Source organism: Calonectris borealis, chromosome 19 (genome assembly GCF_964195595.1).
Source record: "Calonectris borealis chromosome 19, bCalBor7.hap1.2, whole genome shotgun sequence".
In the NCBI taxonomy this organism is placed as follows: domain Eukaryota; kingdom Metazoa; phylum Chordata; class Aves; order Procellariiformes; family Procellariidae; genus Calonectris; species Calonectris borealis.
In genome coordinates this window covers 7987543-8000760 of record NC_134330.1, presented here as the reverse complement: position 1 = coordinate 8000760, position 13218 = coordinate 7987543, and positions in this window count along the sequence as shown.

Here is a 13218-nt window from a genome sequence, read left to right as displayed (position 1 = left end):
AGGGGGTCCCCGAAATGGGGTGATGGGTGAATGTGAGCCCCAAGACCCTGGGGTTCCTCCTGCCCGTGGGGGGACAGCAGCAGGGGTCAGATGCTGCGGTGACCGGTGATGGCCGGAGCGTGGGTACCACCTCCTGTCTCCGCTTGTGCGCTTTCCTGGAAGCGCAGTGGCTGCACATCCCACCCCACACGTCCCTGCATCCATCCCCATGCTGCTGCTGGGGGGCTCTGACCCAGCCCTGGGGGGCACAGGGGTCCCCAGAGTCACTTTTCCCACCCCTTCCCCGCTGCACCAGGCGCTGACGATGATGGAGACAATTTCCAAGAAGCCACCGCTACAACCACCACCTCGGCCCCGACCCGTCCCAAGGATGGTGGGTATCGAGGTATCACCGGGGACGCGGTGCCAGCCCTGGGGACGCTCTGCACCGGCACAGGGTGGAAACGGAGGCAGCTTGGGCAGAGGCCAGCGGCTTCGGCAGTGCCTGAAGCACTGACCTGGAGCTGCCCATGGGCGGGGGAAAAGCCGTGCTGGTGGCACCGTTAAACTGTGGCCTCTCCTGGTGCCCCCAAGACTGGTCCGGGCAGAGGAGGTGATGGACCTCAAGTGATGGACCATTAGGTGATGGACCATTAGGTGATGGACCTCAGTGGGGAGATGAGGGGATGCACCTCAGTGGGGAGAGAAGGGGATGGAACTCAGTGGGGAGATGAGGGGATGGACCTCAGTGGGGAGAGAAGGGGATGGACCTCAGTGGAGAGAAGGGGATGGACCTCAGTGGGGAGATGAGGGGATGGACCTCAGTGGGGAGAGAAGGGAATGGACCCTGGTGGGGCTGAACTGGGAACAGAGATTATCATCTGTTCCTTCACCCTGAACATCCACCGCGATGCTTTGGGGGTCAGCCCCAGCTCTGATGCTCGCAGGTGGTCACCCCCTCGTGCTCCTGCCTGCGCAGAGGCAGTGGCGGAGCCGTGGGGAGCAGCAAAACAGCTCCCCTGTTTTGGGGAGCACGGGAGCAGCCTTGGAGAGACCAGGGCTCTTCTTGCCCTGGGGCCACCTGGCCAGGAAGGGCCCCTTCTCCGCCAGCCCCGGGGAGCCAGCCCGGCGGGTCCCGCTGTCCCAGGGCGGTGGCAGGCAGGGAGAGGGGGATGCAGTGCTGGGGGGGGCATGGGCAGGGGCTGCCCCCAGGGGTCCTCATGCCCTCACCCCACGCCCTCCGTAGGGTCCCTGCGCTTGGTGAACGGCAGCCACCGGTGCGAAGGGCGCGTGGAGATGTTCTACCTGTCCCAGTGGGGGACGGTGTGCGATGACGCCTGGGACCTGCGGGACGCCAAGGTGGTGTGCAGGCAGCTGGGCTGCGGGCATGCCGTGGCGGCCTGGGGGGAGGCACGCTACGGCCGGGGCACCGGCTACATCTTCCTCGACAACCTCAAGTGCAAAGGCCACGAACCCTCGCTGCTGCGCTGCTCCCACATCCGCTGGGACGTCCACAACTGCGACCACTCCGAGGATGCCGGTGCCGTCTGCGGCATCCTATGACCGCCCGCCCGCCGGGACCCTCGCGCAGGTACGGGGGGACGGGGACGGTGCAGGGAGCTGGTGGCAATGCCCACGGAGAGGGGCTGAACCCTGGCTGCTGGTTCACTCTCTGCCTCAGTTTCCCCACTTGCCCTACGGGGGGACTGGCTGGGCCCCCCGTGGGTGTTTGGGCTCTGAGGATGGGAAGAGCCGGGTGAAAGCCGGGCTTTCCTCAGCTCCTAAAATACTGGGTGAAGCTTTCCCTGTCAAACTGCCCCTTGGAAAGACAAAACTGTTTCTGGTGTGAAATCTGGTTGGTTTCAGCCATTTCATTTAAAACATGAAGAGAGAAAAACGGATTTTCTGCTGTGAAAATGACGTTAGATTATACTTGGAAAATGTAAAAAGGGGGCTGGAATCCAACCAGGATATTCCAGTGGCTCTGCAGTGAGTTGCTGCTGTTCTACAGTTTGCTTTGCAAACCCCCCAGCAATCCGAATACCAGGTTTTTCTTCCCATTTTGGCAGAAGGAATACGAAGCCCTCACCAATTTCCATGCAGCAGGAATGCAGGTGTTGGATCTCACACCGTCTGCAACCCCGTCCCGCTTCACGGCTGCCCAGTATTGCTTCCTTGTGCCCATTTCACTCCTGTTTCTTCTGCAAACGCCACTGGGTTTGCGGAGAGCTCAGCTGAGATTTCCTTTCCCCGGGGAATTCGGCACAGCCAAAAAAGCCCAAAAAAAGCCAAAAAAAGCCCAAAGAAGCCCAAAAAAGCCCCTGGGGAGCAGGGAAGGACCGGCTCCTCGCAGCCTCCCCATCCTTCCTCCATCCCGCGCGGTCCAGACCAGCTCTGGCTGCTCTTTCCCAGGAGCTCCGTGATGCTCCGAGGTGTCCGGAGCAGGCAGGGAGCTGGCAGGCAGGGCAGGAACAGACGGAAAAACATAGGGAAGACCCCAAATTCCTGCCCAGCGTGAGGGGAGGACGGCGGTGCTGAACCCGGGAGCCCAGTCCCTCCCCGGTGCCGTGCCTTCGGGGTAAAGGCTGTTTCCCTCCCAGCTCAGGTGGAAGGACCCAGCCTGCAGCACCAGCCGCCTTCGCCGTCAACTGTTTCTGATTTCTAACGGGACACCGGCAAAATGATCTTCGTGTTTTCGCGGACGGGGTGCGAGGGTGGGGAAGGGCTCGTGCAGCGGCGCAGAGCAGGTCCCGGCTGCTCCCTCCTCCGCACTCGCTCTTCTATTTGTGCAATTCTTTTGTTAATAATAGATTGTGCATATTCCTGAGTTGTTTCCTCCCTCTCCCCCATTTTTTCTTATATGTGTTTGGGTTTGTTTTGTGAATAAATAAAAGCCCTTTGAAAGTGGGCTGAGGTCTGACTTGCTTCCCTGTCACCCCCTCGAAACCCGGGCAGGAGCAAACGCCTGGGGCACCGGCAACGCCCCAAGCCCAGAGGCGAGGGCTCAGCTTTTGCTGCCAAAAATCAGTGCAAATCCCTTGCTGACCCTCGAGCAGCCTTCGATTCCCACCCAGCTGGAAGCCCAGCTTGGACCCTTCCCCACCCCAGCTCCGGGGGTACAGCCCTGACCCCCTGCCAGGCTTGGGGGGGAGATGAGGATGGATCCAGCTCCTGGTTTGTTCCCGGTGGGATTTGGCAGCCCCGCGGGCTGCGGGGTGGCTGCTGAAGTGGGTGCGTGGCTGTTGGGCGGCTGTACGGGCTCTGCCGGCGGTGAATTCGGTGCTGCTTGCTAACGACGGAGGAGCAGATGGGAAGAGAGACTGTCCTGGGAGCTGCAGCCCCTGCTGCTGCCTGCAAGGAGAGGCTGTGGCCGCGGGGCTGGGGACCAGGAGAGGGGGCTCCCCAAGTTGGTGAGGCTTTTCTGCACCCCGATCACCGGTGGCGCTGGCTGGGGCAGCGGCGTGGTGCTGTGAGACGGCATGTCCCAGCCGCCGGACCTCTGCGGACATCGGGGATGTGTCCCCGAGCAGCGCCCAGGCTGGTGCAGGTCCCCTGGGGTGGCCCTGGCCCCGAGCTCCAGTAGCCAGCATTGGGCTGATGTTGGCTACCCCTCCACCGCTTCCCGTGGGCAGGCCTTTCCCAGCACTTTGCTCCCAGTTCAGATTTCCACCAGTGGGGAAACTGAGGCACAGAAGCATCTTCCCTGCAGGCCGTGGCAGCGCAGTGGGACGTGGGCTTGCGGGGACCCTGGGAGAGGGCAGGGAGACAGCGGGTGAATAAAACCTCTCCCTTTACTGGGTTCCCAGCTCCTGCACGCTCGGCTGCCCACCCCGCTGCCTCCTCGCCCCCCCGCTGCCACCACCATCTCCCGCCTCCCCTCCTGCCTCCGGCACAGCTGGGCGATGCCTGGGTCCTGCTGGGAGCAGGAGGGGGACAGAGCTGTCCCCAGCAGCCCCCGGGCCCCCCCGCAGCCCACGCCAGCTGGGGATGGGTCAGAGGGTGCCGTGGGCTCTGCCACCTTTGCCCGCCTGCTCCCCATGGCTATGGGAAGGGGCTGGTGGCCAGGAGCTGCTCTGGAGGCTGCTGCCTCTTGGGGTGTCCTGAGGGGGTGATGAGAAAAACTGGCTCTCTGTTATCCTTGGGAATTGTGCCTTGAGCTGGCAAAGCCAGGCTGGTTTTGGGGGTTACCCCACACCCTGCTCCTCTTCGCTTTGGGCTGGGAAGAGCAGGTCCCGCTCCCCCTGGGCTTCTCCCTCCCATGACCTGCAATCCGGCAAGCAAAGGGTTTCCAGCCAGGAGAGACAGCAGCCTCCTCCCTTGTCTTCCAGTCTTTTCTCCCGCAGACAGGGCTTGGGATGTGCTGGGATCCACAGGGATCCCCCCAGATACCCCATGCCCAAGCTGGGCATCATCTCCATGGGAGCAGGGAGTGACAGGCAGGGTGGGAGCAGGGAACCAGCACGGGGGATGCCCTGGCCCGGGAGCAGGGAACCAGCACGGGGGATGCCCTGGCCCTGGAGCAGGGAACCAGCACGGGGGATGCCCTGGCCCGGGAGCAGGGAACCAGCACGGGGGATGCCCTGGCCCTGGAGCAGGGAACCAGCATGGGGGATGCCCTGGCCCGGGAGCAGGGTACCAGCACGTGGGGATGCCCTGGCCCTGGAGCAGGGAACCAGCACGGGGGATGCCCTGGCCCTGGAGCAGGGAACCAGCATGGGGGATGCCCTGGCCCGGGAGCAGGGTACCAGCACGTGGGGATGCCCCGGCCCTGGAGCAGGGAACCAGCAAGGGGGATGCTCTGGGCTGGCAGCAGGGTACCAGCACGGGGGATGCCCTGGCCCTGGAGCAGGGAACCAGCACGGGGGATGCCCCAGCCCTGGAGCAGGGAACCAGCACGGGGGATGCCCCAGCCCTGGAGCAGGGTACCAGCACGCGGGGATGCTGGTGGCACAAGAGCATCCCACCGCAGACCACAGCCAGGCTGCGGTGGGTGTGTGGGAGCCGGGAGAAGCCACGGTGCCTGCCCGGCTCTTCTCTTGCCGACGTCAGCTGTTTCCCCGTGCTCGGAGCAGCTGCGGCTCCACACCGGTTGATGCCATCAATTAGTTCTTCTCCCCATCCCTGGAGAGGGGATGGTGTGGGGGGCTGCAGCGGGGAGAGAATAAATATTTCAGCAGGTCCAGGCAAAAGCTGGGGTTATTTCGGGGCCGGGATTTATGGGCTATTAGGAATAAGGAATGAGTCTGTGCTGGGAGAGGAGACCCATTAATCCAGGCTGAAGGAGCACAAATGAGCAAGGGGAAATGGAGGAGGCTTTAATTATTTCTCCGCGTTCCAGAATAATAAGCCGGCCCTCCGGCCAAGCTCTGGCGTGGGGCTCTGCTCCCTGGGAACAGGGGCAGGCGAGGGGGCAGTTGCAGTTAAATCCCCCCTCAGCTGTCCTGGGAGGGATGGGGGTCCCATTCTGGGAGCAGTATGAGACCAGTACAAGCAGTGTTGCTGGCTGGGATGTGGTATGGGGGATGCACTGCTTGTGGGGGGAGGCTGCAGGGTGCGGGGATGGCTGGAGGGGCCCGTAGGTCGGTGCCTGGTCCCAGGGGTGCCCTTCCCAGGCCGGGCCAGCCCTGCCACCCGCCGTGCCCCATTAAGGCAATCTCATCTGCGCCTGTAACCGGAGGAGCTGGGCACCGGCGCAGGGGTGAGTCACTGCTGGAGGCAGCCCTGGCCCGGAGCGCATCCCTGGCTCCGCTGCGCCCAGCACCACCTGGGTGACCTTGGGCTGCGCTCCGCTCCCTGGCTCGCCGTGCCCCTCCCCGCTCTCCCTGCTGCTTCTGCATCCCCGCCCCGTGTGCCTCAGTTTCCCCAGGGGCACTTAGGATGGTGGCCCTGGCTCACCCCTTGGCACCCTCGGGGAGCTGCAGGGACACAGCTGCCCTGGTTGGGGGCACACCTCACCGCGTCGGGGGCACCGGGGGGCAGATTTACCCCCGCTGGGGCAGCCTGCCCCCCCACCCTGCCCCATCCCTTGTGGCGGGGGGTCCTGGGGATGTGGGCACCCACATGGCGGGGATGCAGAGCAGGAACAGCCTTGGACCACCTCCTCCTCCGATGGGATGGATGAGGACCAGGTCTCCCTGCAGCATCCCTGTGGCACAGCAAGGCTTGCTCCCTCGGGAGTGTGGCCCAGGGTGCAAAGGTCACCCAGCGGGACCATGGTGGGGTGCAGCAGCCGTCCACTGCACCCCACGCCGGGCAGCATCCTCCTTCCCCGCTCCTGCCAGGCCTGCCGCCGCGGCTCCCGCTGACGTCACCCCGCCGGAGCCAGGAGCTATTTTGGGAACTGCAAAGTCACTGGCGCAATTAGTCCGCTGGCAAAGGGAGTGGGGCGGCGGGGGGGGCCGCGGGGCCGGCTGCTCTCCACGCCGTGCCCCCGCCATGCCGTGCCGTCCTGGGGGGCTGCGTGGCCATGGCCCGTGGGCACCGGCAGCCCTGTGCCTCTCCTTGTGCCTGCAGCCTCAAGGGCTCCCTCCGCCAGGGTAAACGGCCACGGTTGCAAATCCTCCCATCCATCATCTCCTCCTCTCTGCCTTTTTTTTTTATAATTTTATTTCATTCCCCTGGCAGGAGCTGCCCCACGTGGGCTGCTGAACGCTGGCAAAAGCCAGCTCGCTGCCGCCTCGCTGCCATCGCTTGCATTTAGAGAGAGGCAGGAAAGCAATTAGCTGGCAGCGATGCCGGCAACGTGCTCCCCATGGCGATGCCGCGGGCGAGGGGCTGCCCTGCCGGGTGGGAGCGGGGGTCCGGCCGTGGCTGGGTGCTCTGGCTATGCCTTTGGTTTAATCCGGTCTGCATCTTCTCAGATGCAGCCATTGGGGTGCAGGATGGGTGCTCCCGGCTGCAGAGCCCCCACAGCCCTGTTGTCCCCCGTCCCGGGGATGGGGACATGCCACGTGCTGCTGTCACAGCGGAGGGACACCCGTCCCCGGGACACAGCACAAGCAGACAGTGAGGTCCTGCCCTGCAAGTGGCTTCGTGCCTGGGGACGTGGGGACAGTTAGAGGGGACGGTTAGGGTGCTCAGTCCTCCTCCCGCAGTGCTGGGTGCTTTCTCTGGCCACCCTCCTCACCCCCCAGTAACCTCCAGGTCCCGGCCAGAGGGGACATGCACAGAAATGCTGCGAGAAGCTGATTCCTGGCAGGCTCCAAACACCCCAAAAGCGGGGCTCAAAAAATCCCTTTAAAAATCCTGAGACTTCCCCATGTGACCCCGGCATCTCCTTCAGTCCCATCCTCCAGGAAAAAAACCCCAAATCCTTTCTCCCAACGCCTGGGGAGGTGCCATAGCAGGAGTCGGTGCTCAGCTCCCCAAACCTTTGGGCTGGGAGACCCGTGGGGCCGGATCCGGCACGCTGCCCGTCCCCCGCCTAAGGGCACGGCAGAGATGCTTGGGTGCAGGCAGGCTGACACCCACCATTCCCCATCGCTTGGAGCCCCGACTCGGCCTTGGAGGGGGGTCCCTGCCTGCGCCGGGGCTGAAGGAGCAGCCGGTGGTCCTGGGGTGGGGATGGATGGGGCTGGGTGTTCTGGGAGGGATATGGATCTGGGGGGGTGGCTCTGGGGGTGACAGCGGCAAGGTGGGGAGCGTGTGCCCCCCCCGAGGCGGGGGGGCCGGGAGCTGGGTGAGGCTGTGCTGAGTCACGCTGCAGAGCTGGCGAGCGGGACTGCAGCAAGCGGCTCGCTGCCGCCCGCCTGCAACGGGGACGATGTGACAGCCCTGTCCTGCCTGCCCTGCTCCGGCTCCTCGCCTGCTCCTGGGGGTCCAGGGTGCTGATGGAGGGCCAGGGTGCTGATGCCTGGGCTGGGGCGGGGCGGGGGGGGGGGTCCTGCTGCGCCCCAGGTCGTGGCTGTCTCGATGCTCCTGGCCCTTCTTGCGCCTCCCCGGCCCCCCACCTTCAATAAGGATGGGGTGGCTCTGGGGAGGGGGGCCTGGGGGACCCCGGGCAGGGAGGGGGGAGGACTGAGCTGTCCTTGGAGGATGAGTGGCCCCGATCCCAGTGCGGGAGGAGTGTCCCGGGGAGCTGTGACCAGGGGGACAGCGGGGCCGCGGGGCCACTCACTGCCAGCACAAACACAGAAAGGCACTTGGCAGCCACTGGGACACGGGGTGGCTTTCCCCTTGGCACCGGGGGGGTGGGGGGGGTGGGTTGGCAGAGACCCCCCCAAGCTCCCACCCAGTGGCACCAACCCAGGGCAGGGGGCTGAGCATCCACCATCCACTGGGTCCCCGACACCCCTGTGACCACACGGGACAAAGGGCCGAGGCAAAAACCCCGCTGCAGAGGGAAACTGAGGCACAAGCGGGTGCCTGGAGGATTGGCCCCAGATGCTGCCACCTCTCACGCCCGGGGCAGCCCCGTCCCCGCACGACGCTGGTGACCACCCTGCCCGGTGCTGCCCACCGGCCCCGCAGAGCTCGGAGCCGCTTCTGGAGGGACGGAGACAGCCAGGGCTTTTTTTAGGCGCTCCATAAGTGCTGTCTGGGCGGTATTTATATCGACTCCTTAAGTAAGAGCTGCCATCTGAGCCCGACACGCCTGCTTAATTATTAATGCCCTGCGGGGAGGCGGTGTGCCCAGCTGGCCCCAGCCCACCCTCCTGCTGGGTCCCTGGTGGGGTGCCGCACCCAGGGTCCCCCCAGCTCCCCACCAGCACCCAGGGCGAGGGCTGACATCCCGGCTGCCCCAGGGCACCCCGGCTTGCCATGGGCATACGTCCTGCGTGGGAGCATCTTCCCTGGGGCTGGGAGAAAGGCTGGAGAGGGGGGGATTTTCAGAGTGGAGGGTGCGGTGGCATGGGCATCGCTGCAGTTCTCAGCGCCTTGGGGCTTGTGTGGGTATTGGGGATAAGGGGAGGGTGGGAGGCACCGTGTGCTGCCCTCCCATCCCATCTCGGTGACTTGAGGTGGTCCCAAGGAAAATCATCCCTGGGAGCCCGGCTGTGTACCCCGAGGGGTACGGGCAGCCCCGCTTCGTGGCAGGGCTGATGTTAAACAGCGCAGGAGGGCAGCTGCTGCAGCAGAATTAATTTGGGCTTGGAAAGTGCTTTGAAACCCGCAGATGAAAGGCCAGGGCTGAGTACAAAGCGCTGCAGCTCTGCAGACGGGGGGAAGGAAGTTCCCCTTCAAAGCACTGGCGATCTGGGGGGCTCCCCATCAGCCACGGCCCCTCCATCGCCTCCTGCCCCAGGTGAGGCAGCGTCCTGGCTCTGGGGTGTTTTGGGGAGGGTTGGTGCACCCCCGAGCTCGCTCAGGTGTTGGTTGCGGGGTCCTTCCCCGGGGCTGGCGGGACCCCCCAGCTTCGGTGCCTGGCAGGGTGGAGGGGTGCTGGGCTGGGTCCGAGCCTGCACTGTGGCAGGCTGGGGAGCGCTGCTGGTGGGTGCGTGGGGAGAAGAGACGCCCTTGGCCTGCTCCTGGGATGCTTCCCTTGCCGTGTCGCACAGCCAGGCTCGGGGCAGCGAGGTGGAAAAGGGGCTAGGGTGCCGGGGTGCTGGGGTGCTGGGGTGCTGGGGTGCTGGGGTGCTGGGGCCAGGCAGTCTGGCCCAGCAAGGGGCCGGGCAGGGAGGACACGAGGGCACTGCTGTCCTGCAGCCTGTGGGGAAGGGGACACTGAAACCAGAGGTTTTCTCAGCTTGTTTTTCACAAGCTCAACTGCAAAAGCTGGAAAACTGCTGCCCTGGGCAGGCAGCACCTTCCTCGGGGCAACTTGAGCAGCAGCTACCCAGGCAGCGGGGCTGGAGGGTGAGCACCCAGGCTGGAGGGTGAGCACCCAGCCAGGGAGCCCCGGGGCTGCGCAGGAGCCAGGGCATGGCACCCGTCCCTGGGGAATGTCACCCTGCGTCCCCTGCTCTGCCCGACTTTGCCACCCGCTGGCTGAAGACACGCAGGACCCCAAGCAGCGGGTCACTGCTTGCTGCGGCTGCAAGGTGTTGCAGGCATGGCTGCGTACCAACGGCCACCAGCCTTGCCCTCGGTGTGGGGACAGGCTGGGGCACCTGCGCCATGCAACCCCCTCCCCGGGCATCCCCCTTGCCATGCATCCCCCTCCCCGGGCATCCTCCTCGCTCCAAGCAAGCAAACACAGAGGGAAGGGGTGCACGACCTCCGCAGCAAGCGAGGGGTGAGGATTTCTGGATCCGTTTTCGGAGCAGTCAGTAGCTGACCCAAGCGAACCTCCAAGTCAAAGAGAATTCACCGCCTTCCCTTGCGGTGTCACGAGGCATTGACAGCACGGGGAAGGCAAGAAAATGTGAAGAGAAGGACTCGTCTTCCAGGCCGCAGGAATTAACAAAGTGGCACATTTGAACGCGCCGGAGTATTTTTAATACCGTAGGCGGAATTAGGGTTATTAGGTTTTTCTGGGACATCTGCAGAACAGACCCGCATCCTTTGGGTCTTTGTGATTTTCCAACCTGGCAGCCGTCTGGGCTCTTGCTGAGGGGTGTCTATAGGTACCAGGCAGAGGTGGGAGAAGGGCATTTAGTGACAGGCAGCCAGATGACACCTCCAGCTGCCTGGGCTGCCCACTAGAAGCTTCTAACTCTGGCCATTCACCACCTAACCTTCATTCCACCGCTTCCCAGTCTGTAAAACAGAAGAATTAAGTGGTGCGAGGGGTGCTGATTTATGCATCGAAGCCCAAAAAGGGGGCTGGATACACTGCAGATAAATATTACGGCCAGATCGCTATTCTGAAGAATTTACGGCATTATGAATATCATGTTCTGACCTGTGATGGGGAAGGAAATCATCTGTGCTGTGAAATGGATTTATTGCTATGATGCTTTGACAGGAATAAATCAGTATTTGTTCGGTCTGGGGCAAATACGCGGTCACTGTAAATCAGCAGAGCTGCGGTGATTTGGACTCGCTGAGAACCTGCCGTATTTATGTAAATTATTAGGTAAGGGTCATAAGGTTTGTATGGAGAGGCAATAGTTTTTATTAGGCCAGTTGATGTATTTGGAGAAACCAGATGAGCTTCCGGGTACACAAACGCTGGTCCAGGCTTGTGTTCAATACAGTCCATGAGAATACAGAAGTTGTACCCAAGGGCTAATATTATTTTTTCCGAGTTAGAGAAACCATACATCCAACCCAAATGTAGGAGCATCATTCGAAAGGTGTCTGGGAAGAGCAGGCAGCTCCACTCTGGTCCATACCCAAGATCTGATAGTCCTGCTTGGCTTGGGCGATGCCCCATGGCAATTCTCCAGACTATTGATAAGAAATGGTAGCAATAGCTGAAAAACCAGTTCGGGACCCACGATGTACTTGGACATTCTTCTGCATTTTGCACTTTTTTACTCAAATTCTCTCCCCAAAGCTGGCGCAAAAACGCCTGCTGAGCTCTCCAGAAATGGTGGCAAGCCTCCTCAGAAGAATTATTGAATCATAGAATCATGGAATAGTTTGGGTTGGAAGGGACCTTTAAAGCTCATCTAGTCCCGTGGGCAGGGACACCTTCAACTCGATCAGGTTGCTCAGAGCCCCGTCCAACCTGACCTGGAATGTTCCCAGGGATGGGGCATCTACCACCTCTCTGGGCAACCTGCTCCAGTGTCTCACCACCCTCATTTTAAAAAATTTCTTCCTTGTATCTAGTCTAAATCTCCCCTCTTTTAGTTTAAAACCATTCCCCTTGTCCTGTCACAACAGGCCCTGCTAAAAAGTCTCTCCCCATCTTTCTTATAAGCCCCCGTTAAGTACTGAAAGGCCGCAATAAGGTCTCCCCAAAGCCTTCTCTTCCCCAGGCTGAACAACCCCAACTCTCTCAGCCTTTCCTCACAGCAGAGCCGTTCCATCTCCTGATCATCTTCGTGGCCTCCTCTGGACCCGCTCCAACAGGTCCACATCCTTCTCGTGCTGAGGACCCCCGAGCTGGATGCAGCACTGCAGGGGGGGTCTCATGAATGCGCCATTATCAGAAAAGAGGAATAAACTGCCCTTGTCTTATGGGCGCTTTCCTTGGGATCGCCGTGGTGGTAAACAGAAGCCGGGCACAAAGGCTGTTCTCACACCAGAACCACGTGTGCTGCGGGGTGTGAGACTGGGGACGCGAGCAAGGAGACAGCGTTTTATTTTATGGAAGAAATAGAGAGGATCTGGGTGTATTTCTAGTTTTATTTTATCAGAAGGCGTGATTTCTTCTGCTCTCGGAAACTGTAAACAAAGAATTATTTTGTGTAAAACAAATCCATTCAATAGAATTCTCTGTTATTTGTAAAGCAGTGCTAAAACCACAAGAAAGATGGAGATCTCACCCCAAAATGGCGTTGCTCGCCATCATAAAGCTCTATCAGCATTTCCAAACCAATTTGTCCCCACTCACTCGGGTGAGACCATGGCCCACAGGCATTAACAGGGGTGGCCACTATTGCCCTGCGGAAACCGGCACGTCCCGGTGCCACCGAGGTTTCCTGTGGTGTTTCAGAAGAAAACCACAGGGCGTGGGGATCGTCAAGTGGGACGGCTGTGTCCTCCGAGATCGTCCTCACACCTCCCAAAGCGCCCACGCGGGGACAGCGGTGGCGGGAAGGGCTGGGGACGCGTAGTGCATGCACTGGGACACACCTGGCGTGCGAGGGGGAGGACGGCGTTCACCCACGCGGAGCCGAGCGTCAGCACCGCCCGGCTCCCTCCGACCGGGGATAAAGCGCTTCCGTCGGGATCAGCGCGGCTCCGTTCATTAGACCCCTTTCCTTTCCCGCAGCGCTGCAGCGTCCTCTCAGCATCGCTTTATCCATAGGCTTTTTAGGAAAACGGGATCTCTTATGGCTCCTGATGGAGTTCCTAAGGCGCAGCAGCAGCTCTGCGAGGTCCGAGCGCTTTTCTTTCACGTCTTATCGACGAGCGAGCGCACCGCGCTCCCACGCTGGCCACTCGTAAACGATCCAGCGTCCCTCTTCGGTGGGGCGGCTCTCCTCCGCTGGGCTGGAAGGACCCCGTCCCGCGGCATGGGAAAGGGCAGTTGTTTGCCCCAAGCTGTGTCACCGCAGCCTGGCCCAGCCCCACGACGGTGTCAGGGACCCCACGGCCCTCCGTGGGCCCCGCGCAGCATCTGCCCCGGGGCAGCCCCCCAGCACCGGGGCGGCCCCGAGCTGCCCGGGAGGTGCTGCAGGCCCCGGCGTTGGACAGGGCTGATGGCGGCCTGGGCTGTGAGTGGGTCTGGGGTGTGAGTGGGCC